The sequence below is a fragment of the Schistocerca piceifrons genome, unplaced genomic scaffold, assembly GCF_021461385.2.
Source record: "Schistocerca piceifrons isolate TAMUIC-IGC-003096 unplaced genomic scaffold, iqSchPice1.1 HiC_scaffold_567, whole genome shotgun sequence".
Lineage (NCBI taxonomy): Eukaryota > Metazoa > Arthropoda > Insecta > Orthoptera > Acrididae > Schistocerca > Schistocerca piceifrons.
In genome coordinates, this window is record NW_025728807.1 from 164,780 (window position 1) to 188,152 (window position 23,373).

A 23,373-nucleotide genomic window follows, 5' to 3' on the forward strand; every position below is an offset into this window, starting at 1 on the left:
CGTCCACGTGGTATAGGGTAATAAATAATTTGGTTCCCACCAATGTACGACTGCACCGTATTGGTCTTTCTGACACGGACACCTGTACTCGGTGTGGTCTCCTGGATACCCTTGAACATCGATTCACCTGCTGTGGGCACCTTGCCAATTGGCGTTGGCTCAGGAAACAACTTGCTTTTGTCACTAGGTCTGCTGAAGCCGCTTATACTATTGACATCATCGTCCGGCCCGATTCCTCCTTTTTTCCGCGAACGAAGCTCCATACAGTCATGTGGTTGATTGGACATTTCGTACATTTTGTCTTCAGTTGTCATGAAGACGATGGACACCTAGCGTTTCGGCAGTACATGCTTACTGCTTACTGGCAGCGCTTGCGATTGCCAGGCCTCCGTGATGATTTTGCAAATATGCTTAGCCTGACATTTGAAAGAGAGGGTGTTGGCTAAGGACACCTGTGTGAGCCATTTTCTTTTATACTGTTTCGGGATTTACCGCCTTGGTGTATGTTTCTTCTCTACATCCAGGACTGAAGTTTTCGTGGACCTTTAGGGCACTCAAGAAAAACAAACGAGCGACCACGAACCGAGACAGTAGGGGATAATACTACGCCCTTGTACAGGTGCCTTTCGGAAACAGGACGGTGGAGTCATCGTGGCCAGGCCTCGGGCTTCGACCCCTGCCCACTTTGCTTCCGCAGACCTGAATCTCACTGTCACCTCTAACTTTACACAATGAAAAAAAATATGAATTTATTATGCACTCCCAGTATATCAAAATTGAGGTACAAATCCACCCTTTGCTGTTTGCATTAGAAACCAATTATATCTTCTTTTTATTTAAGGTGTGTGTATGTGTGTCTGTGTGTGTGTGTGTGTGTGTGTGTGTGTGTGTGTGTGTGTGTGTGTCTGTGTGTGTTCCCTTTGGACTTAAAAGAATGCTGTAAAAAAAAAAAAAAAAAAAAGGGGTATGATTCCTGCTTAGGGTGCAGGAGGTCCCGGGTTCAAATCCCGGACGAGCCCTAGCGTTTTGTGCAAACTGATCGCACGTCAGTGGCTGAAAATATTTAAAAAAAAAAAAAAAAGTGGCTAGGATACCTGGCTTTCACCCAGGAGGCCCGGGTTCGATTCCCGGTACCGGAACGGAATTTTTTCCACACGAATCGTGGCAAGTTTGAGCTGTCCGAGCAGCCGTTTGCCGTCCTGCTCGCAATATAGCTACTGTTTCGTGACCGTCAGCAGAATATAGACTAGGGAAGCAGACACACGACGACCATAGAAATGGTGTGTGGCTTCATGCCACCTGTTTCCAGCGTAGGGCTGAGCAACTGCATCTGCCGAGGCCCGTTAGCTCAGTTGGTTAGAGCGTCGTGCTAATAACGCGAAGGTCGTGGGTTCGATCCCCCCACGGGCCACTACTCCTTTACTACTACGAAAAGGCAGCGCCGATTTCAGCTGGCGAGTGTGATGACCAGAAGATCATCACCCTGCGTGGAAGTTGACAGAGGATCCGAACCCGACTCGTCGGGAAGCGCTACAGCATTCACTCGGCAATGGCCATAATATCTTGAATACACTGGTTCTCAACCGATAAAGAGAAAATGAAAGAAAATGTCCGATTGCCGATGCGTAACAACTTTGGCCCTTGTCAGTACTTGGGCGGGTGAGCGCATGGGAACACAGGGCACTATTTGCACTTTTACTTCCTATTTTTGTTTCTCCTTTGTTTTCGGAGCTACAGCCCGATTCGGTCAGGGAGACGCCACCGTGAAATGAAGGGGGCGTGCTGTGTGTCCATCGCCTCGCCTCTCCTTAGCTCTCTCAGTCGTTTCTCGTGCTTGTCGTTTTGATAAAGGCCGATTTGAGAGCGTCAGCTCTCGCGTCAGCTGAGCAAAGTCGAGACACACTAAGGGCTGGTATGCAGCGAGTAAGAGGGCGAAAAAACAATAATTTAAGAGCGCGTGGCAAAAGTACTCATACGCGAAATTAAAAGCCTGCTGCGGTGGCCGGGAATCGAACCCGGATCAACTGCTTGGAAGGCACCTATGCTGACCATTACACCACCACCGCACAAGCGAGCGCCGCGCGTCCGCGCTGTGTCGGCTTCCCGCCAGTCGGCAGCGGCGGAAGGTGATCGTACCTGGCAGGCGCATTTCGAGGCAGGCTAGGGGAGCACATCCAGACGCATTCGGACAGCGTATCCGCGCACATTTCGCATCCTTTGGCAAGAGTTGGGCGCCGGCGACGCAAGAGTACGCAGAGGACCGCGTTCTGGCGGCATTTTTAAGCAGTGCAGTGCAGGATTCAGCGTCTGCAGCATCTTTCCCACAGAATGCTACGGCGCTTGACGGCAGTCCCACTTTCCCTTGAGACATCTGCTCGGGAACCAGCGTCAAGTTACCGCTGGCCCCAGCATCGGTGGTTCAGTGGTAGAATGCTCGCCTGCCACGCGGGCGGCCCGGGTTCGATTCCCGGCCGATGCATCGTTTTGCTTTTCCCGCGATGATGCTGCCGCGTGGCTTGAGCGCTTGAGATGCACGATCCACAAGAATGTGTAGCTGGATTTCCCTTGAGAAGGACCGAGAACGCAGCACTCGCGGGTCCCCACTAGGACGCTCGCATCATGTTCTACAGACTAGCGTCGGCCTGGCCTCACAAGTTGCCGGGTCCGGGTGCCTCCGAGGCTCTGAACTTTAACGACAAGGAGTGCTGCCTATCGTTGCAACAGCTGCAGCAGCACCGCAATCAACTGGGCCGGCAGTGCACGTGTAGCAACAGAACACGTTATCCAGGAAGTACAGTGTCTCTACGTCTAATATTGGGTACGGCATTTACCCAGTTTGCAGGACAAACGGTGCACCCGTGCCTCGGTAGCGCAGTAGGCAGCGCGTAAGTCTCATAATCTTAAGGTCGTGAGTTCGATCCTCACCCGGGGCATTTAATTTTCTGTGACTGATGGTGGTGCTGTTGCTAGGGCGCCAACGTATTTCTTGTTTGTTATCCACAACGTTTCAACGCTTCAGCGGGAAAATGTTTACTTCCTGTTATTGCTACTTACAGCTTCCCTTTTCCTCTTCTCCCAGCAGAGCATGAAGCCAAAAGCATTGCTCTGCGACGTTTGAGGTGCGCGCCTTGCCAGTCACTATGTGCAAAGATGCTCGCAAAGAGAGAGGGGCGCCGACGCGGCACTCGACACGAAATGCGACAAGCGACCGTACGAACGGTCGAACGAAACGGCCGCATCCGGTGTGGTCTAGGGGCTAGGATACCTGGCTTTCACCCAGGAGGCCCGGGTTCGATTCCCGGTACCGGAACGGAATTTTTTCCACACGAATCGTGACAGGTTTGAGCTGTCCGAGCGGCCGTTCCCCGTCCTGCTCGCAATATAGCTACTGTTTCGTGACCGTCAGCAGAATATAGACTAGGGAAGCAGACACACGACGACCATAGAAATGGTGTATGGCTTCATGCCACCTGTTTCCAGCGTAGGGCTGAGCAACTGCATCTGCCGAGGCCCGTTAGCTCAGTTGGTTAGAGCGTCGTGCTAATAACGCGAAGGTCGTGGGTTCGATCCCCCCACGGGCCACTACTCCTTTACTACCTCGAAAAGGCAGCGCCGATTTCAGCTGGCGAGTGTGATGACCAGAAGATCATCACCCTGCGTGGAAGTTGACAGAGGATCCGAACCCGACTCGTCGGGAAGCGCTACAGCATTCACTCGGCAATGGCCATAATATCTTGAATACACTGGTTCTCAACCGATAAAGAGAAAATGAAAGAAAATGTCCGATTGCCGATGCGTAACAACTTTGGCCCTTGTCAGTACTTGGGCGGGTGAGCGCATGGGAACACAGGGCACTATTTGCACTTTTACTTCCTATTTTTGTTTCTCCTTTGTTTTCGGAGCTACAGCCCGATTCGGTCAGGGAGACGCCACCGTGAAATGAAGGGGGCGTGCTGTGTGTCCATCGCCTCGCCTCTCCTTAGCTCTCTCAGTCGTTTCTCGTGCTTGTCGTTTTGATAAAGGCCGATTTGAGAGCGTCAGCTCTCGCGTCAGCTGAGCAAAGTCGAGACAAGTCGAGACACACTAAGGGCTGGTATGCAGCGAGTAAGAGGGCGAAAAAAAACAATAATTTAAGAGCGCGTGGCAAAAGTACTCATACGCGAAATTAAAAGCCTGCTGCGGTGGCCGGGAATCGAACCCGGATCAACTGCTTGGAAGGCACCTATGCTGACCATTACACCACCACCGCACAAGCGAGCGCCGCGCGTCCGCGCTGTGTCGGCTTCCCGCCAGTCGGCAGCGGCGGAAGGTGATCGTACCTGGCAGGCGCATTTCGAGGCAGGCTAGGGGAGCACATCCAGACGCATTCGGACAGCGTATCCGCGCACATTTCGCATCCTTTGGCAAGAGTTGGGCGCCGGCGACGCAAGAGTACGCAGAGGACCGCGTTCTGGCGGCATTTTTAAGCAGTGCAGTGCAGGATTCAGCGTCTGCAGCATCTTTCCCACAGAATGCTACGGCGCTTGACGGCAGTCCCACTTTCCCTTGAGACATCTGCTCGGGAACCAGCGTCAAGTTACCGCTGGCCCCAGCATCGGTGGTTCAGCCGGCACGGTAGCTCAGCGTGTTCGGTCAGAGGGCTACGTGCCCTCTGTAATAAAAAAACTGAGTCAATCGATCAACAACGAACATAAATGGATGTCTTACGGCGTCCGCCCAGAGCAGACACAACGAAAAAAACCGAACAAAATGATATTAAAAAAAAAAAAAAAAAAAGTGGTAGAATGCTCGCCTGCCACGCGGGCGGCCCGGGTTCGATTCCCGGCCGATGCATCATTTTGCTTTTCCCGCGATGATGCTGCCGCGTGGCTTGAGCGCTTGAGATGCACGATCCACAAGAATGTGTAGCTGGATTTCCCTTGAGAAGGACCGAGAACGCAGCACTCGCGGGTCCCCACTAGGACGCTCGCATCATGTTCTACAGACTAGCGTCGGCCTGGCCTCACAAGTTGCCGGGTCCGGGTGCCTCCGAGGCTCTGAACTTTAACGACAAGGAGTGCTGCCTATCGTTGCAACAGCTGCAGCAGCACCGCAATCAACTGGGCCGGCAGTGCACGTGTAGCAACAGAACACGTTATCCAGGAAGTACAGTGTCTCTACGTCTAATATTGGGTACGGCATTTACCCAGTTTGCAGGACAAACGGTGCACCCGTGCCTCGGTAGCGCAGTAGGCAGCGCGTAAGTCTCATAATCTTAAGGTCGTGAGTTCGATCCTCACCCGGGGCATTTAATTTTCTGTGACTGATGGTGGTGCTGTTGCTAGGGCGCCAACGTATTTCTTGTTTGTTATCCACAACGTTTCAACGCTTCAGCGGGAAAATGTTTACTTCCTGTTATTGCTACTTACAGCTTCCCTTTTCCTCTTCTCCCAGCAGAGCATGAAGCCAAAAGCATTGCTCTGCGACGTTTGAGGTGCGCGCCTTGCCAGTCACTATGTGCAAAGATGCTCGCAAAGAGAGAGGGGCGCCGACGCGGCACTCGACACGAAATGCGACAAGCGACCGTACGAACGGTCGAACGAAACGGCCGCATCCGGTGTGGTCTAGGGGCTAGGATACCTGGCTTTCACCCAGGAGGCCCGGGTTCGATTCCCGGTACCGGAACGGAATTTTTTCCACACGAATCGTGACAGGTTTGAGCTGTCCGAGCGGCCGTTCCCCGTCCTGCTCGCAATATAGCTACTGTTTCGTGACCGTCAGCAGAATATAGACTAGGGAAGCAGACACACGACGACCATAGAAATGGTGTATGGCTTCATGCCACCTGTTTCCAGCGTAGGGCTGAGCAACTGCATCTGCCGAGGCCCGTTAGCTCAGTTGGTTAGAGCGTCGTGCTAATAACGCGAAGGTCGTGGGTTCGATCCCCCCACGGGCCACTACTCCTTTACTACCTCGAAAAGGCAGCGCCGATTTCAGCTGGCGAGTGTGATGACCAGAAGATCATCACCCTGCGTGGAAGTTGACAGAGGATCCGAACCCGACTCGTCGGGAAGCGCTACAGCATTCACTCGGCAATGGCCATAATATCTTGAATACACTGGTTCTCAACCGATAAAGAGAAAATGAAAGAAAATGTCCGATTGCCGATGCGTAACAACTTTGGCCCTTGTCAGTACTTGGGCGGGTGAGCGCATGGGAACACAGGGCACTATTTGCACTTTTACTTCCTATTTTTGTTTCTCCTTTGTTTTCGGAGCTACAGCCCGATTCGGTCAGGGAGACGCCACCGTGAAATGAAGGGGGCGTGCTGTGTGTCCATCGCCTCGCCTCTCCTTAGCTCTCTCAGTCGTTTCTCGTGCTTGTCGTTTTGATAAAGGCCGATTTGAGAGCGTCAGCTCTCGCGTCAGCTGAGCAAAGTCGAGACAAGTCGAGACACACTAAGGGCTGGTATGCAGCGAGTAAGAGGGCGAAAAAACAATAATTTAAGAGCGCGTGGCAAAAGTACTCATACGCGAAATTAAAAGCCTGCTGCGGTGGCCGGGAATCGAACCCGGATCAACTGCTTGGAAGGCACCTATGCTGACCATTACACCACCACCGCACAAGCGAGCGCCGCGCGTCCGCGCTGTGTCGGCTTCCCGCCAGTCGGCAGCGGCGGAAGGTGATCGTACCTGGCAGGCGCATTTCGAGGCAGGCTAGGGGAGCACATCCAGACGCATTCGGACAGCGTATCCGCGCACATTTCGCATCCTTTGGCAAGAGTTGGGCGCCGGCGACGCAAGAGTACGCAGAGGACCGCGTTCTGGCGGCATTTTTAAGCAGTGCAGTGCAGGATTCAGCGTCTGCAGCATCTTTCCCACAGAATGCTACGGCGCTTGACGGCAGTCCCACTTTCCCTTGAGACATCTGCTCGGGAACCAGCGTCGAGTTACCGCTGGCCCCAGCATCGGTGGTTCAGTGGTAGAATGCTCGCCTGCCACGCGGGCGGCCCGGGTTCGATTCCCGGCCGATGCATCATTTTGCTTTTCCCGCGATGATGCTGCCGCGTGGCTTGAGCGCTTGAGATGCACGATCCACAAGAATGTGTAGCTGGATTTCCCTTGAGAAGGACCGAGAACGCAGCACTCGCGGGTCCCCACTAGGACGCTCGCATCATGTTCTACAGACTAGCGTCGGCCTGGCCTCACAAGTTGCCGGGTCCGGGTGCCTCCGAGGCTCTGAACTTTAACGACAAGGAGTGCTGCCTATCGTTGCAACAGCTGCAGCAGCACCGCAATCAACTGGGCCGGCAGTGCACGTGTAGCAACAGAACACGTTATCCAGGAAGTACAGTGTCTCTACGTCTAATATTGGGTACGGCATTTACCCAGTTTGCAGGACAAGCGGTGCACCCGTGCCTCGGTAGCGCAGTAGGCAGCGCGTAAGTCTCATAATCTTAAGGTCGTGAGTTCGATCCTCACCCGGGGCATTTAATTTTCTGTGACTGATGGTGGTGCTGTTGCTAGGGCGCCAACGTATTTCTTGTTTGTTATCCACAACGTTTCAACGCTTCAGCGGGAAAATGTTTACTTCCTGTTATTGCTACTTACAGCTTCCCTTTTCCTCTTCTCCCAGCAGAGCATGAAGCCAAAAGCATTGCTCTGCGACGTTTGAGGTGCGCGCCTTGCCAGTCACTATGTGCAAAGATGCTCGCAAAGAGAGAGGGGCGCCGACGCGGCACTCGACACGAAATGCGACAAGCGACCGTACGAACGGTCGAACGAAACGGCCGCATCCGGTGTGGCACAGTTCCGCTTTAGACGCCGTGCAGTGTGGACGTGCCTAGTCTTCCGCTCCGCCGTAGCGTTACGTATAGTGGACTATCGTTGTTTACGTGTTGTGTTGCAACTTCTGTGAGTGTTTCTCCGTCGTTGTTTCGTACCTTGTGTTACTTTCTGTCCTTATTTCAGTGTGTTGTGTGTAGCGGTTTCGACCGCCTATTTTGAAAATGTCGTCCCAGGTTATTCCTCGTCAGGCTACAGTTAGTTTTGCTTTTGACAAGTCAACCCGCCATGTGCAACCTAGTTCTCTTGAGATTCATGATTGGTTGGTAGATACCTTTGGTGTTCATTCGGATCAGGTGCACACTGCTTATTTTGATACCGAACTGTATGTTTTCTTTGTTAAGTTTATGGACCCACTTCAGGTTGATAAAATTCTTTCTAAATATGGTCATCAAGTTCTCTTTCGGCATCGGGATGATTCTGTAAGTACCGTGCTGCTTTCCAATGCTTCCATCACGTATACCAATGTTCGTGTTTACACCTTCCACCGGAGGTGGATAATGTCTATCTTAAGGAGGGTCTACAGAAGTATGGTGATGTAAAGGGCATTCGCCTTGAACGCTGGTCAAGCCAACATCGCCTGCAATGTTACAGTGGTATTCGTTCAGTCGAAATGCACGTTAAGCAGAATATTCCATCTCACCTGCAGATCGGTGGATATCGTGTCCATGTAACATATAGTGGTCAGGTGGGCACCTGTTTTTTGTGCAATGAAAGTGGTCACGTGCGTACCGACTGTCCGCGGAGAGTTTTTGTTTTAAAAAATTCTCTCGAACAGCGTCGCAAGTTAACGGTCGCTGACCTCGTTGCAGGTGGTTCTGCTCTTGGTGTAGCACAGTCCAGTGGTAGTAGCGCCCCTCCACAGGTTTTGCGCACCCCTGATACAGAATTTCCTCCTTTGCGTGCTAAATCTGATGTTGTTCCGTCTGTCCCTCAGGTGAGTGTGCCACTTTTGAATAATAAGAGGCGTCGCCCACACGATGGAAATAGTACGGATGAGGATCTCCCTGAGATGCCCCAGTCCGAGCGACCGGCATCCTCCGAGCCACTGCGTACTGTAGCTGCTCCCTGCCCTCCTGAGGTAGCGGTTCCGGTGGCGGCTGCTGGCGCCCCTCCGGCCTCCGACGCAGCTTCTCTCGAGTCGGGTCGTCGGTCGGGCCTGTTGGCGCCGTCTTCCGAACCGACTTCGATGTCACAACAAGTGGAGCCGCGACAACTTCCTGCTTCGCTGCCCCATACCTCTGCCAGCGGAGCTGCTCCGCTTCCTTCCAACTCTGCGGCCTCGGACCTTCCTGCTCACGTTTCGCCTCCGTGCAGTCCATGTTTGCCGGAAGCTAGTGCAGGTGTTGACCATTCCGTTTTGTCGGATGTTTCCCCCGCGACCCCGGATCCCGCATGTGGACCGGCGCGGGTGGTGTCGGATACAGAACTTGACCCTCCTACGTCACCGGCGGCTGAAGTTTCCTTGCCCGTCAGCCGACGCAAGTTACGCGTTCAGCCGAACGTTAATGCTGTTCGTAAAAAACCGAAACGTAAGGGATCCGCGGAACGGGGTAGCAGTCCCCCTCCCTCGGATGCCTCTGTCACCCCTGCTATGGACTGTGACGCTGGTGCGTCGGTGTAGGTGATTTGTTTTCTCGCTTTTCTCTCTATGGTTCAAGCATACACCTTTCTTACCTTAAATGTTAACCGTATTGAGTCCGACGTTCGCATTGCCTCTTTGCTGCAGTTTATTTACGACGCCTGTGCGGACGTAGTGTTTTTGCAGGAAGTGTTGTTTTCTGATCTCTCTCTACCTGGATTTCAAACTGTTTTTAATGTCGCGCCGGAATATTCAACAGGAACTGCTCTTTTCTTTCGAGAGGGCATTCCTATTACTGACATTGAATTCCTTGACTCTGGCCGTGGGATTGGTTGTCGTCTTTTTGATCTCCGCCTCGTTGTTTTGTATGCCCCCTCTGGTTCGGGTCACACTGTGGCTCGATCGCGCTTTTATAAAGAAGAGCTTATTTATCTTTTGCGCCAGAGTCCTCGGAGTCTCCTGCTCGGAGGCGATTTTAATTGTGTTTTACGCCCTGCAGACCAGTCCCCCAATTTTAATTATTGCCGTGATTTACATGACTTAGTTCGTACGATGCGTCTGCGTGATGTTTGGGAACACAAATATCCAACCCTGGTGAAATATACGTTTTTTACCGCGTCCTCATGCAGTAGACTCGACAGATTCTATTTATCTGATTTTTTATGTGATAAAATTCTTTCTGTCGATGTTATTCCTACTAGTTTTTCTGACCATTGTGCTTTTACTGCAACTGTAAATCTTAGTCGCCAACCTGCAAAACTTTATCGTTCCCAGTGGATGTTAAATGTTTCCCACCTTGCCGACAGTGCTATGGATGATGTTATAAGTGGCGTGTGGGAGCGATGTCTTCGCTCTGTCCCGCGATACCCCTCCTTGCTGGTTTGGTGGACTGCGTTTGCCAAGCCCAAGATTCGTCAGACTTTGATTTTCTACTGTGCTGCTAGGACGCGTGATTTTAAGAACACGTATGAATATTACTACTCTGTCCTGCGTGAACTATATGACGCGGCGGGTACCTCTCCACTGCGGATCCATGATGTTCGTCGTATTAAAGCCAAGCTCTTGAGCCTTAAACGACGACAGATGGATGGTCTGCGAGTTAAGTCGAAACCTCACTCTCTTGTTGAAGGTGAACTGACATCCTTGTACCACCTGCTACGGCATCAGACTCGTCGTCGTCGCTCCTTCATCTCTTCTCTTACGGTGGATGATGGGCGACAGCTTATTGCACAGGAGGAAATGGTTCGTGCTCTTCATCAGTATTACACTAGTCTATATTCTGCCGATGATTCTGGTGAGTCTCTTTCGGATGATGTCTTTGGGGATCTAACTGCGACGATCGCGCCTGACGCGAACGGCGAATTTCTCCGGGAGTTCCAGGTAGATGATGTTTTCGATTTTATTGCTCGCTCTCCGTCCAGTAAATCGCCGGGTCCAGACGGCCTGCCTAAAGAATTTTATCTCCGTTTTTGGCCTCTTTTGGGTGGCATTTTTACGCAGATTTTAAATGAGATTGTCAGGGGGATGGATGTGCCTGCCGATTTTAAAGTAGGGAAAATTGTTTTAATCCCGAAGTCCTCTGGTCGTTTATCTGCTGCCAATCTTCGTCCGCTCACATTGCTGAATTTTGACTATAAGACAGCTGCTAGAGCGCTCAATAGCCGGTTGTCTTCTCTGCTTCGGGGTGTGATTGGTGCACATCAATGTTGTTTTCATGATAGATCTATTCTGACACCAGTAGCCGAATATCGGGATGTTGTCTCGGTTGCGGCGGTTACAAACGTACATTGTGCCTTTGCCTTCCTTGATTTTTATAAGGCTTTTGATCACGTCAGTCATGTGTTTTTAGATCGTGTTTTAGGTACAATAGGTTTTAACGCTTCATCACGTGGTGTTCTTGGCAATTTGTATAGGGGAATAACAGCTCGGGTGTCAGTCAATGGGCAGCTGACGCCGCCCATTGCTATCCGCCGCGGAGTGCCTCAGGGTAGTCCGCTCTCTATGTCTTTATTCGTATTGTCCCTGGAACCGCTGCTTCGGACTATTGCTCTCAAGCTTCAGGGTATGTCCCTCTCTGGTGGGAAGCTCTCTGTTAAGGCATATGCGGATGATGTCGTTGTTCTCCTCTGTCAACGTGATGATATCCCGTTGTTGAAAGGGGCGGTTGATGCATACTGTCGTGTCTCTGGAGCGCGTCTCAATCAGGGTAAATGTAAGTTCCTTGATATTCGAGGATTTCGCGATGCTGACGTCCCTTGGGCCACTTTTGTCGATCGCCATACGTCCTTGGGGATTATCATTGATCGGTGTCCTCTAAAAATGGCGGCTCTCAATTGGAAATCTGTCACCGAGAAGATACAGGGGGCTCTGATGGTCCATGAGCAGCGCTCTGCTACCATTTTGCAAAAAGTCAGAATTTTAGACACCTACGTTCTATGTAAAGCTTATTATGTTGCTCAGCTGTTTCCACTTCCCATGATGGTGGCGAAAAGGTTGCGCCAATTGTCTAGCAGGTTTATATGGATGGGCCATCTATTCAAGTTACGTTACGAGGTAATGACGAAACCGCGTCTCTCCGGAGGCTTGGGCCTCTCTGACATTACTCGCAAGGCGTCTGCTTTGTACGTCCGCCGAACGACTCTAATTGTTACGCAAGAAGTGACTTCAATTACATCCAGGCTTTTTACTGTTGTGCGTCCGGCGAGCCTTGCTCCACCTGTCGATGTCGGACGCCTAAATTTTAAGTTGAAACACATTCGGGAATTTTACATTGCGGTGAGTTACCTCGGTGACGTCTTCTTGCGGCGACCGGTGCCAACGACCAAGGGCTTGATTGCCCGCTGGGAGGGGCTGGCCGGTCCCAATCCAATAGAACTGGCGTCTCCATCTGTGTCCTGGAGGAACGTCTGGAAGAACGTTAGTCTGCCGATCCACTCTATGGCCGTGGCGTCCACGTGGTATAGGGTAATAAATAATTTGGTTCCCACCAATGTACGACTGCACCGTATTGGTCTTTCTGACACGGACACCTGTACTCGGTGTGGTCTCCTGGATACCCTTGAACATCGATTCACCTGCTGTGGGCACCTTGCTAATTGGCGTTGGCTCAGGAAACAACTTGCTTTTGTCACTAGGTCTGCTGAAGCCGCTTATACTATTGACATCATCGTCCGGCCCGATTCTTCCTTTTTTCCGCGGACGAAGCTCCATACCGTCATGTGGTTGATTGGCCATTTCGTACATTTTGTCAACAGTTGTCATGAAGAGGATGGACACCTAGCGTTTCGGCAGTACATGCTTACTGCTTACTGGCAGCGCTTGCGATTGCCAGGACTCCGAGATGATTTTGCCAATATGCTTAGCCTGACATTTGAAAGAGAGGGTGTTGGCTAAGGTCACCTGTGTGAGCCATTTTCTTTTATACTGTTTCTGGATTTCCCGCCTTTATATATGTTTCTTCTCTACACCAGGTCTGAAGTTTTCGTGTTTTAATCTTTATTTCAGTCAGCAGTCTACATTATATAGTCATGTTTTAGGATTTTAATTTCAGTACTGTAAAAAAAAAAAAAAAAAAAAAAAAAAAAAAGGGGGCTAGGATACCTGGCTTTCACCCAGGAGGCCCGGGTTCGATTCCCGGTACCGGAACGGAATTTTTTCCACACGAATCGTGACAGGTTTGAGCTGTCCGAGCGGCCGTTTCCCGTCCTGCTCGCAATATAGCTACTGTTTCGTGACCGTCAGCAGAATATAGACTAGGGAAGCAGACACACGACGACCATAGAAATGGTGTATGGCTTCATGCCACCTGTTTCCAGCGTAGGGCTGAGCAACTGCATCTGCCGAGGCCCGTTAGCTCAGTTGGTTAGAGCGTCGTGCTAATAACGCGAAGGTCGTGGGTTCGATCCCCCCACGGGCCACTACTCCTTTACTACCTCGAAAAGGCAGCGCCGATTTCAGCTGGCGAGTGTGATGACCAGAAGATCATCACCCTGCGTGGAAGTTGACAGAGGATCTGAACCCGACTCGTCGGGAAGCGCTACAGCATTCACTCGGCAATGGCCATAATATCTTGAATACACTGGTTCTCAACCGATAAAGAGAATATGAAAGAAAATGTCCGATTGCCGATGCGTAACAACTTTGGCCCTTGTCAGTACTTGGGCGGGTGAGCGCATGGGAACACAGGGCACTATTTGCACTTTTACTTCCTATTTTTGTTTCTCCTTTGTTTTCGGAGCTACAGCCCGATTCGGTCAGGGAGACGCCACCGTGAAATGAAGGGGGCGTGCTGTGTGTCCATCGCCTCGCCTCTCCTTAGCTCTCTCAGTCGTTTCTCGTGCTTGTCGTTTTGATAAAGGCCGATTTGAGAGCGTCAGCTCTCGCGTCAGCTGAGCAAAGTCGAGACAAGTCGAGACACACTAAGGGCTGGTATGCAGCGAGTAAGAGGGCGAAAAAACAATAATTTAAGAGCGCGTGGCAAAAGTACTCATACGCGAAATTAAAAGCCTGCTGCGGTGGCCGGGAATCGAACCCGGATCAACTGCTTGGAAGGCACCTATGCTGACCATTACACCACCACCGCACAAGCGAGCGCCGCGCGTCCGCGCTGTGTCGGCTTCCCGCCAGTCGGCAGCGGCGGAAGGTGATCGTACCTGGCAGGCGCATTTCGAGGCAGGCTAGGGGAGCACATCCAGACGCATTCGGACAGCGTATCCGCGCACATTTCGCATCCTTTGGCAAGAGTTGGGCGCCGGCGACGCAAGAGTACGCAGAGGACCGCGTTCTGGCGGCATTTTTAAGCAGTGCAGTGCAGGATTCAGCGTCTGCAGCATCTTTCCCACAGAATGCTACGGCGCTTGACGGCAGTCCCACTTTCCCTTGAGACATCTGCTCGGGAAGCAGCGTCAAGTTACCGCTGGCCCCAGCATCGGTGGTTCAGTGGTAGAATGCTCGCCTGCCACGCGGGCGGCCCGGGTTCGATTCCCGGCCGATGCATCATTTTGCTTTTCCCGCGATGATGCTGCCGCGTGGCTTGAGCGCTTGAGATGCACGATCCACAAGAATGTGTAGCTGGATTTCCCTTGAGAAGGACCGAGAACGCAGCACTCGCGGGTCCCCACTAGGACGCTCGCATCATGTTCTACAGACTAGCGTCGGCCTGGCCTCACAAGTTGCCGGGTCCGGGTGCCTCCGAGGCTCTGAACTTTAACGACAAGGAGTGCTGCCTATCGTTGCAACAGCTGCAGCAGCACCGCAATCAACTGGGCCGGCAGTGCACGTGTAGCAACAGAACACGTTATCCAGGAAGTACAGTGTCTCTACGTCTAATATTGGGTACGGCATTTACCCAGTTTGCAGGACAAACGGTGCACCCGTGCCTCGGTAGCGCAGTAGGCAGCGCGTAAGTCTCATAATCTTAAGGTCGTGAGTTCGATCCTCACCCGGGGCATTTAATTTTCTGTGACTGATGGTGGTGCTGTTGCTAGGGCGCCAACGTATTTCTTGTTTGTTATCCACAACGTTTCAACGCTTCAGCGGGAAAATGTTTACTTCCTGTTATTGCTACTTACAGCTTCCCTTTTCCTCTTCTCCCAGCAGAGCATGAAGCCAAAAGCATTGCTCTGCGACGTTTGAGGTGCGCGCCTTGCCAGTCACTATGTGCAAAGATGCTCGCAAAGAGAGAGGGGCGCCGACGCGGCACTCGACACGAAATGCGACAAGCGACCGTACGAACGGTCGAACGAAACGGCCGCATCCGGTGTGGTCTAGGGGCTAGGATACCTGGCTTTCACCCAGGAGGCCCGGGTTCGATTCCCGGTACCGGAACGGAATTTTTTCCACACGAATCGTGACAGGTTTGAGCTGTCCGAGCGGCCGTTTCCCGTCCTGCTCGCAATATAGCTACTGTTTCGTGACCGTCAGCAGAATATAGACTAGGGAAGCAGACACACGACGACCAGAGAAATGGTGTATGGCTTCATGCCACCTGTTTCCAGCGTAGGGCTGAGCAACTGCATCTGCCGAGGCCCGTTAGCTCAGTTGGTTAGAGCGTCGTGCTAATAACGCGAAGGTCGTGGGTTCGATCCCCCCACGGGCCACTACTCCTTTACTACCTCGAAAAGGCAGCGCCGATTTCAGCTGGCGAGTGTGATGACCAGAAGATCATCACCCTGCGTGGAAGTTGACAGAGGATCCGAACCCGACTCGTCGGGAAGCGCTACAGCATTCACTCGGCAATGGCCATAATATCTTGAATACACTGGTTCTCAACCGATAAAGAGAAAATGAAAGAAAATGTCCGATTGCCGATGCGTAACAACTTTGGCCCTTGTCAGTACTTGGGCGGGTGAGCGCATGGGAACACAGGGCACTATTTGCACTTTTACTTCCTATTTTTGTTTCTCCTTTGTTTTCGGAGCTACAGCCCGATTCGGTCAGGGAGACGCCACTGTGAAATGAAGGGGGCGTGCTGTGTGTCCATCGCCTCGCCTCTCCTTAGCTCTCTCAGTCGTTTCTCGTGCTTGTCGTTTTGATAAAGGCCGATTTGAGAGCGTCAGCTCTCGCGTCAGCTGAGCAAAGTCGAGACAAGTCGAGACACACTAAGGGCTGGTATGCAGCGAGTAAGAGGGCGAAAAAACAATAATTTAAGAGCGCGTGGCAAAAGTACTCATACGCGAAATTAAAAGCCTGCTGCGGTGGCCGGGAATCGAACCCGGATCAACTGCTTGGAAGGCACCTATGCTGACCATTACACCACCACCGCACAAGCGAGCGCCGCGCGTCCGCGCTGTGTCGGCTTCCCGCCAGTCGGCAGCGGCGGAAGGTGATCGTACCTGGCAGGCGCATTTCGAGGCAGGCTAGGGGAGCACATCCAGACGCATTCGGACAGCGTATCCGCGCACATTTCGCATCCTTTGGCAAGAGTTGGGCGCCGGCGACGCAAGAGTACGCAGAGGACCGCGTTCTGGCGGCATTTTTAAGCAGTGCAGTGCAGGATTCAGCGTCTGCAGCATCTTTCCCACAGAATGCTACGGCGCTTGACGGCAGTCCCACTTTCCCTTGAGACATCTGCTCGGGAAGCAGCGTCAAGTTACCGCTGGCCCCAGCATCGGTGGTTCAGTGGTAGAATGCTCGCCTGCCACGCGGGCGGCCCGGGTTCGATTCCCGGCCGATGCATCATTTTGCTTTTCCCGCGATGATGCTGCCGCGTGGCTTGAGCGCTTGAGATGCACGATCCACAAGAATGTGTAGCTGGATTTCCCTTGAGAAGGACCGAGAACGCAGCACTCGCGGGTCCCCACTAGGACGCTCGCATCATGTTCTACAGACTAGCGTCGGCCTGGCCTCACAAGTTGCCGGGTCCGGGTGCCTCCGAGGCTCTGAACTTTAACGACAAGGAGTGCTGCCTATCGTTGCAACAGCTGCAGCAGCACCGCAATCAACTGGGCCGGCAGTGCACGTGTAGCAACAGAACACGTTATCCAGGAAGTACAGTGTCTCTACGTCTAATATTGGGTACGGCATTTACCCAGTTTGCAGGACAAGCGGTGCACCCGTGCCTCGGTAGCGCAGTAGGCAGCGCGTAAGTCTCATAATCTTAAGGTCGTGAGTTCGATCCTCACCCGGGGCATTTAATTTTCTGTGACTGATGGTGGTGCTGTTGCTAGGGCGCCAACGTATTTCTTGTTTGTTATCCACAACGTTTCAACGCTTCAGCGGGAAAATGTTTACTTCCTGTTATTGCTACTTACAGCTTCCCTTTTCCTCTTCTCCCAGCAGAGCATGAAGCCAAAAGCATTGCTCTGCGACGTTTGAGGTGCGCGCCTTGCCAGTCACTATGTGCAAAGATGCTCGCAAAGAGAGAGGGGCGCCGACGCGGCACTCGACACGAAATGCGACAAGCGACCGTACGAACGGTCGAACGAAACGGCCGCATCCGGTGTGGTCTAGTGGCTAGGATACCTGGCTTTCACCCAGGAGGCCCGGGTTCGATTCCCGATACCGGAACGGAATTTTTTCCACACGAATCGTGACAGGTTTGAGCTGTCCGAGCGGCCGTTTCCCGTCCTGCTCGCAATATAGCTACTGTTTCGTGACCGTCAGCAGAATATAGACTAGGGAAGCAGACACACGACGACCATAGAAATGGTGTATGGCTTCATGCCACCTGTTTCCAGCGTAGGGCTGAGCAACTGCATCTGCCGAGGCCCGTTAGCTCAGTTGGTTAGAGCGTCGTGCTAATAACGCGAAGGTCGTGGGTTCGATCCCCCCACGGGCCACTACTCCTTTACTACTACGAAAAGGCAGCGCCGATTTCAGCTGGCGAGTGTGATGACCAGAAGATCATCACCCTGCGTGGAAGTTGACAGAGGATCCGAACCCGACTCGTCGGGAAGCGCTACAGCATTCACTCGGCAATGGCCATAATATCTTGAATACACTGGTTCTCAACCGATAAAGAGAAAATGAAAGAAAATGTCCGATTGCCGATGCGTAACAACTTTGGCCCTTGTCAGTACTTGGGCGGGTGAGCGCATGGGAACACAGGGCACTATTTGCACTTTTACTACCTATTTTTGTTTCTCCTTTGTTTTCGGAGCTACAGCCCGATTCGGTCAGGGAGACGCCACCGTGAAATGAAGTGGGCGTGCTGTGTGTCCATCGCCTCGCCTCTCCTTAGCTCTCTCAGTCGTTTCTCGTGCTTGTCGTTTTGATAAAGGCCGATTTGAGAGCGTCAGCTCTCGCGTCAGCTGAGCAAAGTCGAGACAAGTCGAGACACACTAAGGGCTGGTATGCAGCGAGTAAGAGGGCGAAAAAACAATAATTTAAGAGCGCGTGGCAAAAGTACTCATACGCGAAATTAAAAGCCTGCTGCGGTGGCCGGGAATCGAACCCGGATCAACTGCTTGGAAGGCACCTATGCTGACCATTACACCACCACCGCACAAGCGAGCGCCGCGCGTCCGCGCTGTGTCGGCTTCCCGCCAGTCGGCAGCGGCGGAAGGTGATCGTACCTGGCAGGCGCATTTCGAGGCAGGCTAGGGGAGCACATCCAGACGCATTCGGACAGCGTATCCGCGCACATTTCGCATCCTTTGGCAAGAGTTGGGCGCCGGCGACGCAAGAGTACGCAGAGGACCGCGTTCTGGCGGCATTTTTAAGCAGTGCAGTGCAGGATTCAGCGTCTGCAGCATCTTTCCCACAGAATGCTACGGCGCTTGACGGCAGTCCCACTTTCCCTTGAGACATCTGCTCGGGAAGCAGCGTCAAGTTACCGCTGGCCCCAGCATCGGTGGTTCAGTGGTAGAATGCTCGCCTGCCACGCGGGCGGCCCGGGTTCGATTCCCGGCCGATGCATCATTTTGCTTTTCCCGCGATGATGCTGCCGCGTGGCTTGAGCGCTTGAGATGCACGATCCACAAGAATGTGTAGCTGGATTTCCCTTGAGAAGGACCTAGAACGCAGCACTCGCGGGTCCCCACTAGGACGCTCGCATCATGTTCTACAGACTAGCGTCGGCCTGGCCTCACAAGTTGCCGGGTCCGGGTGCCTCCGAGGCTCTGAACTTTAACGACAAGGAGTGCTGCCTATCGTTGCAACAGCTGCAGCAGCACCGCAATCAACTGGGCCGGCAGTGCACGTGTAGCAACAGAACACGTTATCCAGGAAGTACAGTGTCTCTACGTCTAATATTGGGTACGGCATTTACCCAGTTTGCAGGACAAGCGGTGCACCCGTGCCTCGGTAGCGCAGTAGGCAGCGCGTAAGTCTCATAATCTTAAGGTCGTGAGTTCGATCCTCACCCGGGGCATTTAATTTTCTGTGACTGATGGTGGTGCTGTTGCTAGGGCGCCAACGTATTTCTTGTTTGTTATCCACAACGTTTCAACGCTTCAGCGGGAAAATGTTTACTTCCTGTTATTGCTACTTACAGCTTCCCTTTTCCTCTTCTCCCAGCAGAGCATGAAGCCAAAAGCATTGCTCTGCGACGTTTGAGGTGCGCGCCTTGCCAGTCACTATGTGCAAAGATGCTCGCAAAGAGAGAGGGGCGCCGACGCGGCACTCGACACGAAATGCGACAAGCGACCGTACGAACGGTCGAACGAAACGGCCGCATCCGGTGTGGTCTAGGGGCTAGCATACCTGGCTTTCACCCAGGAGGCCCGGGTTCGATTCCCGGTACCGGAACGGAATTTTTTCCACACGAATCGTGACAGGTTTGAGCTGTCCGAGCGGCCGTTTCCCGTCCTGCTCGCAATATAGCTACTGTTTCGTGACCGTCAGCAGAATATAGACTAGGGAAGCAGACACACGACGACCATAGAAATGGTGTATGGCTTCATGCCACCTGTTTCCAGCGTAGGGCTGAGCAACTGCATCTGCCGAGGCCCGTTAGCTCAGTTGGTTAGAGCGTCGTGCTAATAACGCGAAGGTCGTGGGTTCGATCCCCCCACGGGCCACTACTCCTTTACTACCTCGAAAAGGCAGCGCCGATTTCAGCTGGCGAGTGTGATGACCAGAAGATCATCACCCTGCGTGGAAGTTGACAGAGGATCCGAACCCGACTCGTCGGGAAGCGCTACAGCATTCACTCGGCAATGGCCATAATATCTTGAATACACTGGTTCTCAACCGATAAAGAGAAAATGAAAGAAAATGTCCGATTGCCGATGCGTAACAACTTTGGCCCTTGTCAGTACTTGGGCGGGTGAGCGCATGGGAACACAGGGCACTATTTGCACTTTTACTTCCTATTTTTGTTTCTCCTTTGTTTTCGGAGCTACAGCCCGATTCGGTCAGGGAGACGCCACCGTGAAATGAAGGGGGCGTGCTGTGTGTCCATCGCCTCGCCTCTCCTTAGCTCTCTCAGTCGTTTCTCGTGCTTGTCGTTTTGATAAAGGCCGATTTGAGAGCGTCAGCTCTCGCGTCAGCTGAGCAAAGTCGAGACAAGTCGAGACACACTAAGGGCTGGTATGCAGCGAGTAAGAGGGCGAAAAAACAATAATTTAAGAGCGCGTGGCAAAAGTACTCATACGCGAAATTAAAAGCCTGCTGCGGTGGCCGGGAATCGAACCCGGATCAACTGCTTGGAAGGCACCTATGCTGACCATTACACCACCACCGCACAAGCGAGCGCCGCGCGTCCGCGCTGTGTCGGCTTCCCGCCAGTCGGCAGCGGCGGAAGGTGATCGTACCTGGCAGGCGCATTTCGAGGCAGGCTAGGGGAGCACATCCAGACGCATTCGGACAGCGTATCCGCGCACATTTCGCATCCTTTGGCAAGAGTTGGGCGCCGGCGACGCAAGAGTACGCAGAGGACCGCGTTCTGGCGGCATTTTTAAGCAGTGCAGTGCAGGATTCAGCGTCTGCAGCATCTTTCCCACAGAATGCTACGGCGCTTGACGGCAGTCCCACTTTCCCTTGAGACATCTGCTCGGGAAGCAGCGTCAAGTTACCGCTGGCCCCAGCATCGGTGGTTCAGTGGTAGAATGCTCGCCTGCCACGCGGGCGGCCCGGGTTCGATTCCCGGCCGATGCATCATTTTGCTTTTCCCGCGATGATGCTGCCGCGTGGCTTGAGCGCTTGAGATGCACGATCCACAAGAATGTGTAGCTGGATTTCCCTTGAGAAGGACCGAGAACGCAGCACTCGCGGGTCCCCACTAGGACGCTCGCATCATGTTCTACAGACTAGCGTCGGCCTGGCCTCACAAGTTGCCGGGTCCGGGTGCCTCCGAGGCTCTGAACTTTAACGACAAGGAGTGCTGCCTATCGTTGCAACAGCTGCAGCAGCACCGCAATCAACTGGGCCGGCAGTGCACGTGTAGCAACAGAACACGTTATCCAGGAAGTACAGTGTCTCTACGTCTAATATTGGGTACGGCATTTACCCAGTTTGCAGGACAAGCGGTGCACCCGTGCCTCGGTAGCGCAGTAGGCAGCGCGTAAGTCTCATAATCTTAAGGTCGTGAGTTCGATCCTCACCCGGGGCATTTAATTTTCTGTGACTGATGGTGGTGCTGTTGCTAGGGCGCCAACGTATTTCTTGTTTGTTATCCACAACGTTTCAACGCTTCAGCGGGAAAATGTTTACTTCCTGTTATTGCTACTTACAGCTTCCCTTTTCCTCTTCTCCCAGCAGAGCATGAAGCCAAAAGCATTGCTCTGCGACGTTTGAGGTGCGCGCCTTGCCAGTCACTATGTGCAAAGATGCTCGCAAAGAGAGAGGGGCGCCGACGCGGCACTCGACACGAAATGCGACAAGCGACCGTACGAACGGTCGAACGAAACGGCCGCATCCGGTGTGGTCTAGTGGCTAGGATACCTGGCTTTCACCCAGGAGGCCCGGGTTCGATTCCCGATACCGGAACGGAATTTTTTCCACACGAATCGTGACAGGTTTGAGCTGTCCGAGCGGCCGTTTCCCGTCCTGCTCGCAATATAGCTACTGTTTCGTGACCGTCAGCAGAATATAGACTAGGGAAGCAGACACACGACGACCATAGAAATGGTGTATGGCTTCATGCCACCTGTTTCCAGCGTAGGGCTGAGCAACTGCATCTGCCGAGGCCCGTTAGCTCAGTTGGTTAGAGCGTCGTGCTAATAACGCGAAGGTCGTGGGTTCGATCCCCCCACGGGCCACTACTCCTTTACTACTACGAAAAGGCAGCGCCGATTTCAGCTGGCGAGTGTGATGACCAGAAGATCATCACCCTGCGTGGAAGTTGACAGAGGATCCGAACCCGACTCGTCGGGAAGCGCTACAGCATTCACTCGGCAATGGCCATAATATCTTGAATACACTGGTTCTCAACCGATAAAGAGAAAATGAAAGAAAATGTCCGATTGCCGATGCGTAACAACTTTGGCCCTTGTCAGTACTTGGGCGGGTGAGCGCATGGGAACACAGGGCACTATTTGCACTTTTACTACCTATTTTTGTTTCTCCTTTGTTTTCGGAGCTACAGCCCGATTCGGTCAGGGAGACGCCACCGTGAAATGAAGTGGGCGTGCTGTGTGTCCATCGCCTCGCCTCTCCTTAGCTCTCTCAGTCGTTTCTCGTGCTTGTCGTTTTGATAAAGGCCGATTTGAGAGCGTCAGCTCTCGCGTCAGCTGAGCAAAGTCGAGACAAGTCGAGACACACTAAGGGCTGGTATGCAGCGAGTAAGAGGGCGAAAAAACAATAATTTAAGAGCGCGTGGCAAAAGTACTCATACGCGAAATTAAAAGCCTGCTGCGGTGGCCGGGAATCGAACCCGGATCAACTGCTTGGAAGGCACCTATGCTGACCATTACACCACCACCGCACAAGCGAGCGCCGCGCGTCCGCGCTGTGTCGGCTTCCCGCCAGTCGGCAGCGGCGGAAGGTGATCGTACCTGGCAGGCGCATTTCGAGGCAGGCTAGGGGAGCACATCCAGACGCATTCGGACAGCGTATCCGCGCACATTTCGCATCCTTTGGCAAGAGTTGGGCGCCGGCGACGCAAGAGTACGCAGAGGACCGCGTTCTGGCGGCATTTTTAAGCAGTGCAGTGCAGGATTCAGCGTCTGCAGCATCTTTCCCACAGAATGCTACGGCGCTTGACGGCAGTCCCACTTTCCCTTGAGACATCTGCTCGGGAAGCAGCGTCAAGTTACCGCTGGCCCCAGCATCGGTGGTTCAGTGGTAGAATGCTCGCCTGCCACGCGGGCGGCCCGGGTTCGATTCCCGGCCGATGCATCATTTTGCTTTTCCCGCGATGATGCTGCCGCGTGGCTTGAGCGCTTGAGATGCACGATCCACAAGAATGTGTAGCTGGATTTCCCTTGAGAAGGACCGAGAACGCAGCACTCGCGGGTCCCCACTAGGACGCTCGCATCATGTTCTACAGACTAGCGTCGGCCTGGCCTCACAAGTTGCCGGGTCCGGGTGCCTCCGAGGCTCTGAACTTTAACGACAAGGAGTGCTGCCTATCTTTGCAACAGCTGC

The 23,373-nt window shown here is 53.0% G+C and overlaps 36 non-coding genes across 36 annotated transcripts; 28 read left to right on the forward strand and 8 right to left on the reverse strand.

Annotated features, from left to right (window-relative positions):
• The first annotated feature begins 1,337 nt into the window (after nucleotides 1-1,337).
• Trnai-aau lies at nucleotides 1,338-1,411 on the forward strand. Its single transcript has one exon. It is a non-coding gene; the product is annotated as a tRNA-Ile (tRNA).
• A 583-nt stretch (nucleotides 1,412-1,994) lies between these two features.
• On the reverse strand, nucleotides 1,995-2,066 carry Trnag-ucc. The gene has a single exon. It is a non-coding gene; the product is annotated as a tRNA-Gly (tRNA).
• Nucleotides 2,067-2,408: 342 nt separating this feature from the next.
• Trnag-gcc lies at nucleotides 2,409-2,479 on the forward strand. Its single transcript has one exon. It is a non-coding gene; the product is annotated as a tRNA-Gly (tRNA).
• Nucleotides 2,480-2,860: 381 nt separating this feature from the next.
• On the forward strand, nucleotides 2,861-2,933 carry Trnam-cau. The gene has a single exon. It is a non-coding gene; the product is annotated as a tRNA-Met (tRNA).
• A 305-nt stretch (nucleotides 2,934-3,238) lies between these two features.
• Nucleotides 3,239-3,310, forward strand: Trnae-uuc. Its single transcript has one exon. It is a non-coding gene; the product is annotated as a tRNA-Glu (tRNA).
• A 198-nt stretch (nucleotides 3,311-3,508) lies between these two features.
• Nucleotides 3,509-3,582, forward strand: Trnai-aau. The gene has a single exon. It is a non-coding gene; the product is annotated as a tRNA-Ile (tRNA).
• Nucleotides 3,583-4,177: 595 nt separating this feature from the next.
• Trnag-ucc lies at nucleotides 4,178-4,249 on the reverse strand. Its single transcript has one exon. It is a non-coding gene; the product is annotated as a tRNA-Gly (tRNA).
• Nucleotides 4,250-5,214: 965 nt separating this feature from the next.
• On the forward strand, nucleotides 5,215-5,287 carry Trnam-cau. The gene has a single exon. It is a non-coding gene; the product is annotated as a tRNA-Met (tRNA).
• Nucleotides 5,288-5,592: 305 nt separating this feature from the next.
• Nucleotides 5,593-5,664, forward strand: Trnae-uuc. Its single transcript has one exon. It is a non-coding gene; the product is annotated as a tRNA-Glu (tRNA).
• Nucleotides 5,665-5,862: 198 nt separating this feature from the next.
• Trnai-aau lies at nucleotides 5,863-5,936 on the forward strand. Its single transcript has one exon. It is a non-coding gene; the product is annotated as a tRNA-Ile (tRNA).
• Nucleotides 5,937-6,529: 593 nt separating this feature from the next.
• On the reverse strand, nucleotides 6,530-6,601 carry Trnag-ucc. Its single transcript has one exon. It is a non-coding gene; the product is annotated as a tRNA-Gly (tRNA).
• A 342-nt stretch (nucleotides 6,602-6,943) lies between these two features.
• Trnag-gcc lies at nucleotides 6,944-7,014 on the forward strand. The gene has a single exon. It is a non-coding gene; the product is annotated as a tRNA-Gly (tRNA).
• A 381-nt stretch (nucleotides 7,015-7,395) lies between these two features.
• Nucleotides 7,396-7,468, forward strand: Trnam-cau. The gene has a single exon. It is a non-coding gene; the product is annotated as a tRNA-Met (tRNA).
• Nucleotides 7,469-13,248: 5,780 nt separating this feature from the next.
• Nucleotides 13,249-13,322, forward strand: Trnai-aau. Its single transcript has one exon. It is a non-coding gene; the product is annotated as a tRNA-Ile (tRNA).
• A 593-nt stretch (nucleotides 13,323-13,915) lies between these two features.
• Nucleotides 13,916-13,987, reverse strand: Trnag-ucc. The gene has a single exon. It is a non-coding gene; the product is annotated as a tRNA-Gly (tRNA).
• A 342-nt stretch (nucleotides 13,988-14,329) lies between these two features.
• On the forward strand, nucleotides 14,330-14,400 carry Trnag-gcc. The gene has a single exon. It is a non-coding gene; the product is annotated as a tRNA-Gly (tRNA).
• A 381-nt stretch (nucleotides 14,401-14,781) lies between these two features.
• On the forward strand, nucleotides 14,782-14,854 carry Trnam-cau. Its single transcript has one exon. It is a non-coding gene; the product is annotated as a tRNA-Met (tRNA).
• A 305-nt stretch (nucleotides 14,855-15,159) lies between these two features.
• Trnae-uuc lies at nucleotides 15,160-15,231 on the forward strand. Its single transcript has one exon. It is a non-coding gene; the product is annotated as a tRNA-Glu (tRNA).
• Nucleotides 15,232-15,429: 198 nt separating this feature from the next.
• On the forward strand, nucleotides 15,430-15,503 carry Trnai-aau. The gene has a single exon. It is a non-coding gene; the product is annotated as a tRNA-Ile (tRNA).
• Nucleotides 15,504-16,096: 593 nt separating this feature from the next.
• Nucleotides 16,097-16,168, reverse strand: Trnag-ucc. Its single transcript has one exon. It is a non-coding gene; the product is annotated as a tRNA-Gly (tRNA).
• A 342-nt stretch (nucleotides 16,169-16,510) lies between these two features.
• Trnag-gcc lies at nucleotides 16,511-16,581 on the forward strand. Its single transcript has one exon. It is a non-coding gene; the product is annotated as a tRNA-Gly (tRNA).
• A 381-nt stretch (nucleotides 16,582-16,962) lies between these two features.
• Nucleotides 16,963-17,035, forward strand: Trnam-cau. The gene has a single exon. It is a non-coding gene; the product is annotated as a tRNA-Met (tRNA).
• A 305-nt stretch (nucleotides 17,036-17,340) lies between these two features.
• Trnae-uuc lies at nucleotides 17,341-17,412 on the forward strand. The gene has a single exon. It is a non-coding gene; the product is annotated as a tRNA-Glu (tRNA).
• Nucleotides 17,413-17,610: 198 nt separating this feature from the next.
• Nucleotides 17,611-17,684, forward strand: Trnai-aau. Its single transcript has one exon. It is a non-coding gene; the product is annotated as a tRNA-Ile (tRNA).
• Nucleotides 17,685-18,277: 593 nt separating this feature from the next.
• Trnag-ucc lies at nucleotides 18,278-18,349 on the reverse strand. The gene has a single exon. It is a non-coding gene; the product is annotated as a tRNA-Gly (tRNA).
• Nucleotides 18,350-18,691: 342 nt separating this feature from the next.
• On the forward strand, nucleotides 18,692-18,762 carry Trnag-gcc. Its single transcript has one exon. It is a non-coding gene; the product is annotated as a tRNA-Gly (tRNA).
• Nucleotides 18,763-19,143: 381 nt separating this feature from the next.
• On the forward strand, nucleotides 19,144-19,216 carry Trnam-cau. The gene has a single exon. It is a non-coding gene; the product is annotated as a tRNA-Met (tRNA).
• A 305-nt stretch (nucleotides 19,217-19,521) lies between these two features.
• Trnae-uuc lies at nucleotides 19,522-19,593 on the forward strand. Its single transcript has one exon. It is a non-coding gene; the product is annotated as a tRNA-Glu (tRNA).
• A 198-nt stretch (nucleotides 19,594-19,791) lies between these two features.
• Trnai-aau lies at nucleotides 19,792-19,865 on the forward strand. Its single transcript has one exon. It is a non-coding gene; the product is annotated as a tRNA-Ile (tRNA).
• Nucleotides 19,866-20,458: 593 nt separating this feature from the next.
• Nucleotides 20,459-20,530, reverse strand: Trnag-ucc. Its single transcript has one exon. It is a non-coding gene; the product is annotated as a tRNA-Gly (tRNA).
• Nucleotides 20,531-20,872: 342 nt separating this feature from the next.
• Nucleotides 20,873-20,943, forward strand: Trnag-gcc. The gene has a single exon. It is a non-coding gene; the product is annotated as a tRNA-Gly (tRNA).
• A 381-nt stretch (nucleotides 20,944-21,324) lies between these two features.
• Nucleotides 21,325-21,397, forward strand: Trnam-cau. Its single transcript has one exon. It is a non-coding gene; the product is annotated as a tRNA-Met (tRNA).
• A 305-nt stretch (nucleotides 21,398-21,702) lies between these two features.
• Trnae-uuc lies at nucleotides 21,703-21,774 on the forward strand. The gene has a single exon. It is a non-coding gene; the product is annotated as a tRNA-Glu (tRNA).
• A 198-nt stretch (nucleotides 21,775-21,972) lies between these two features.
• Trnai-aau lies at nucleotides 21,973-22,046 on the forward strand. The gene has a single exon. It is a non-coding gene; the product is annotated as a tRNA-Ile (tRNA).
• A 593-nt stretch (nucleotides 22,047-22,639) lies between these two features.
• Trnag-ucc lies at nucleotides 22,640-22,711 on the reverse strand. Its single transcript has one exon. It is a non-coding gene; the product is annotated as a tRNA-Gly (tRNA).
• Nucleotides 22,712-23,053: 342 nt separating this feature from the next.
• On the forward strand, nucleotides 23,054-23,124 carry Trnag-gcc. Its single transcript has one exon. It is a non-coding gene; the product is annotated as a tRNA-Gly (tRNA).
• The last annotated feature ends 249 nt before the right edge of the window (nucleotides 23,125-23,373 follow it).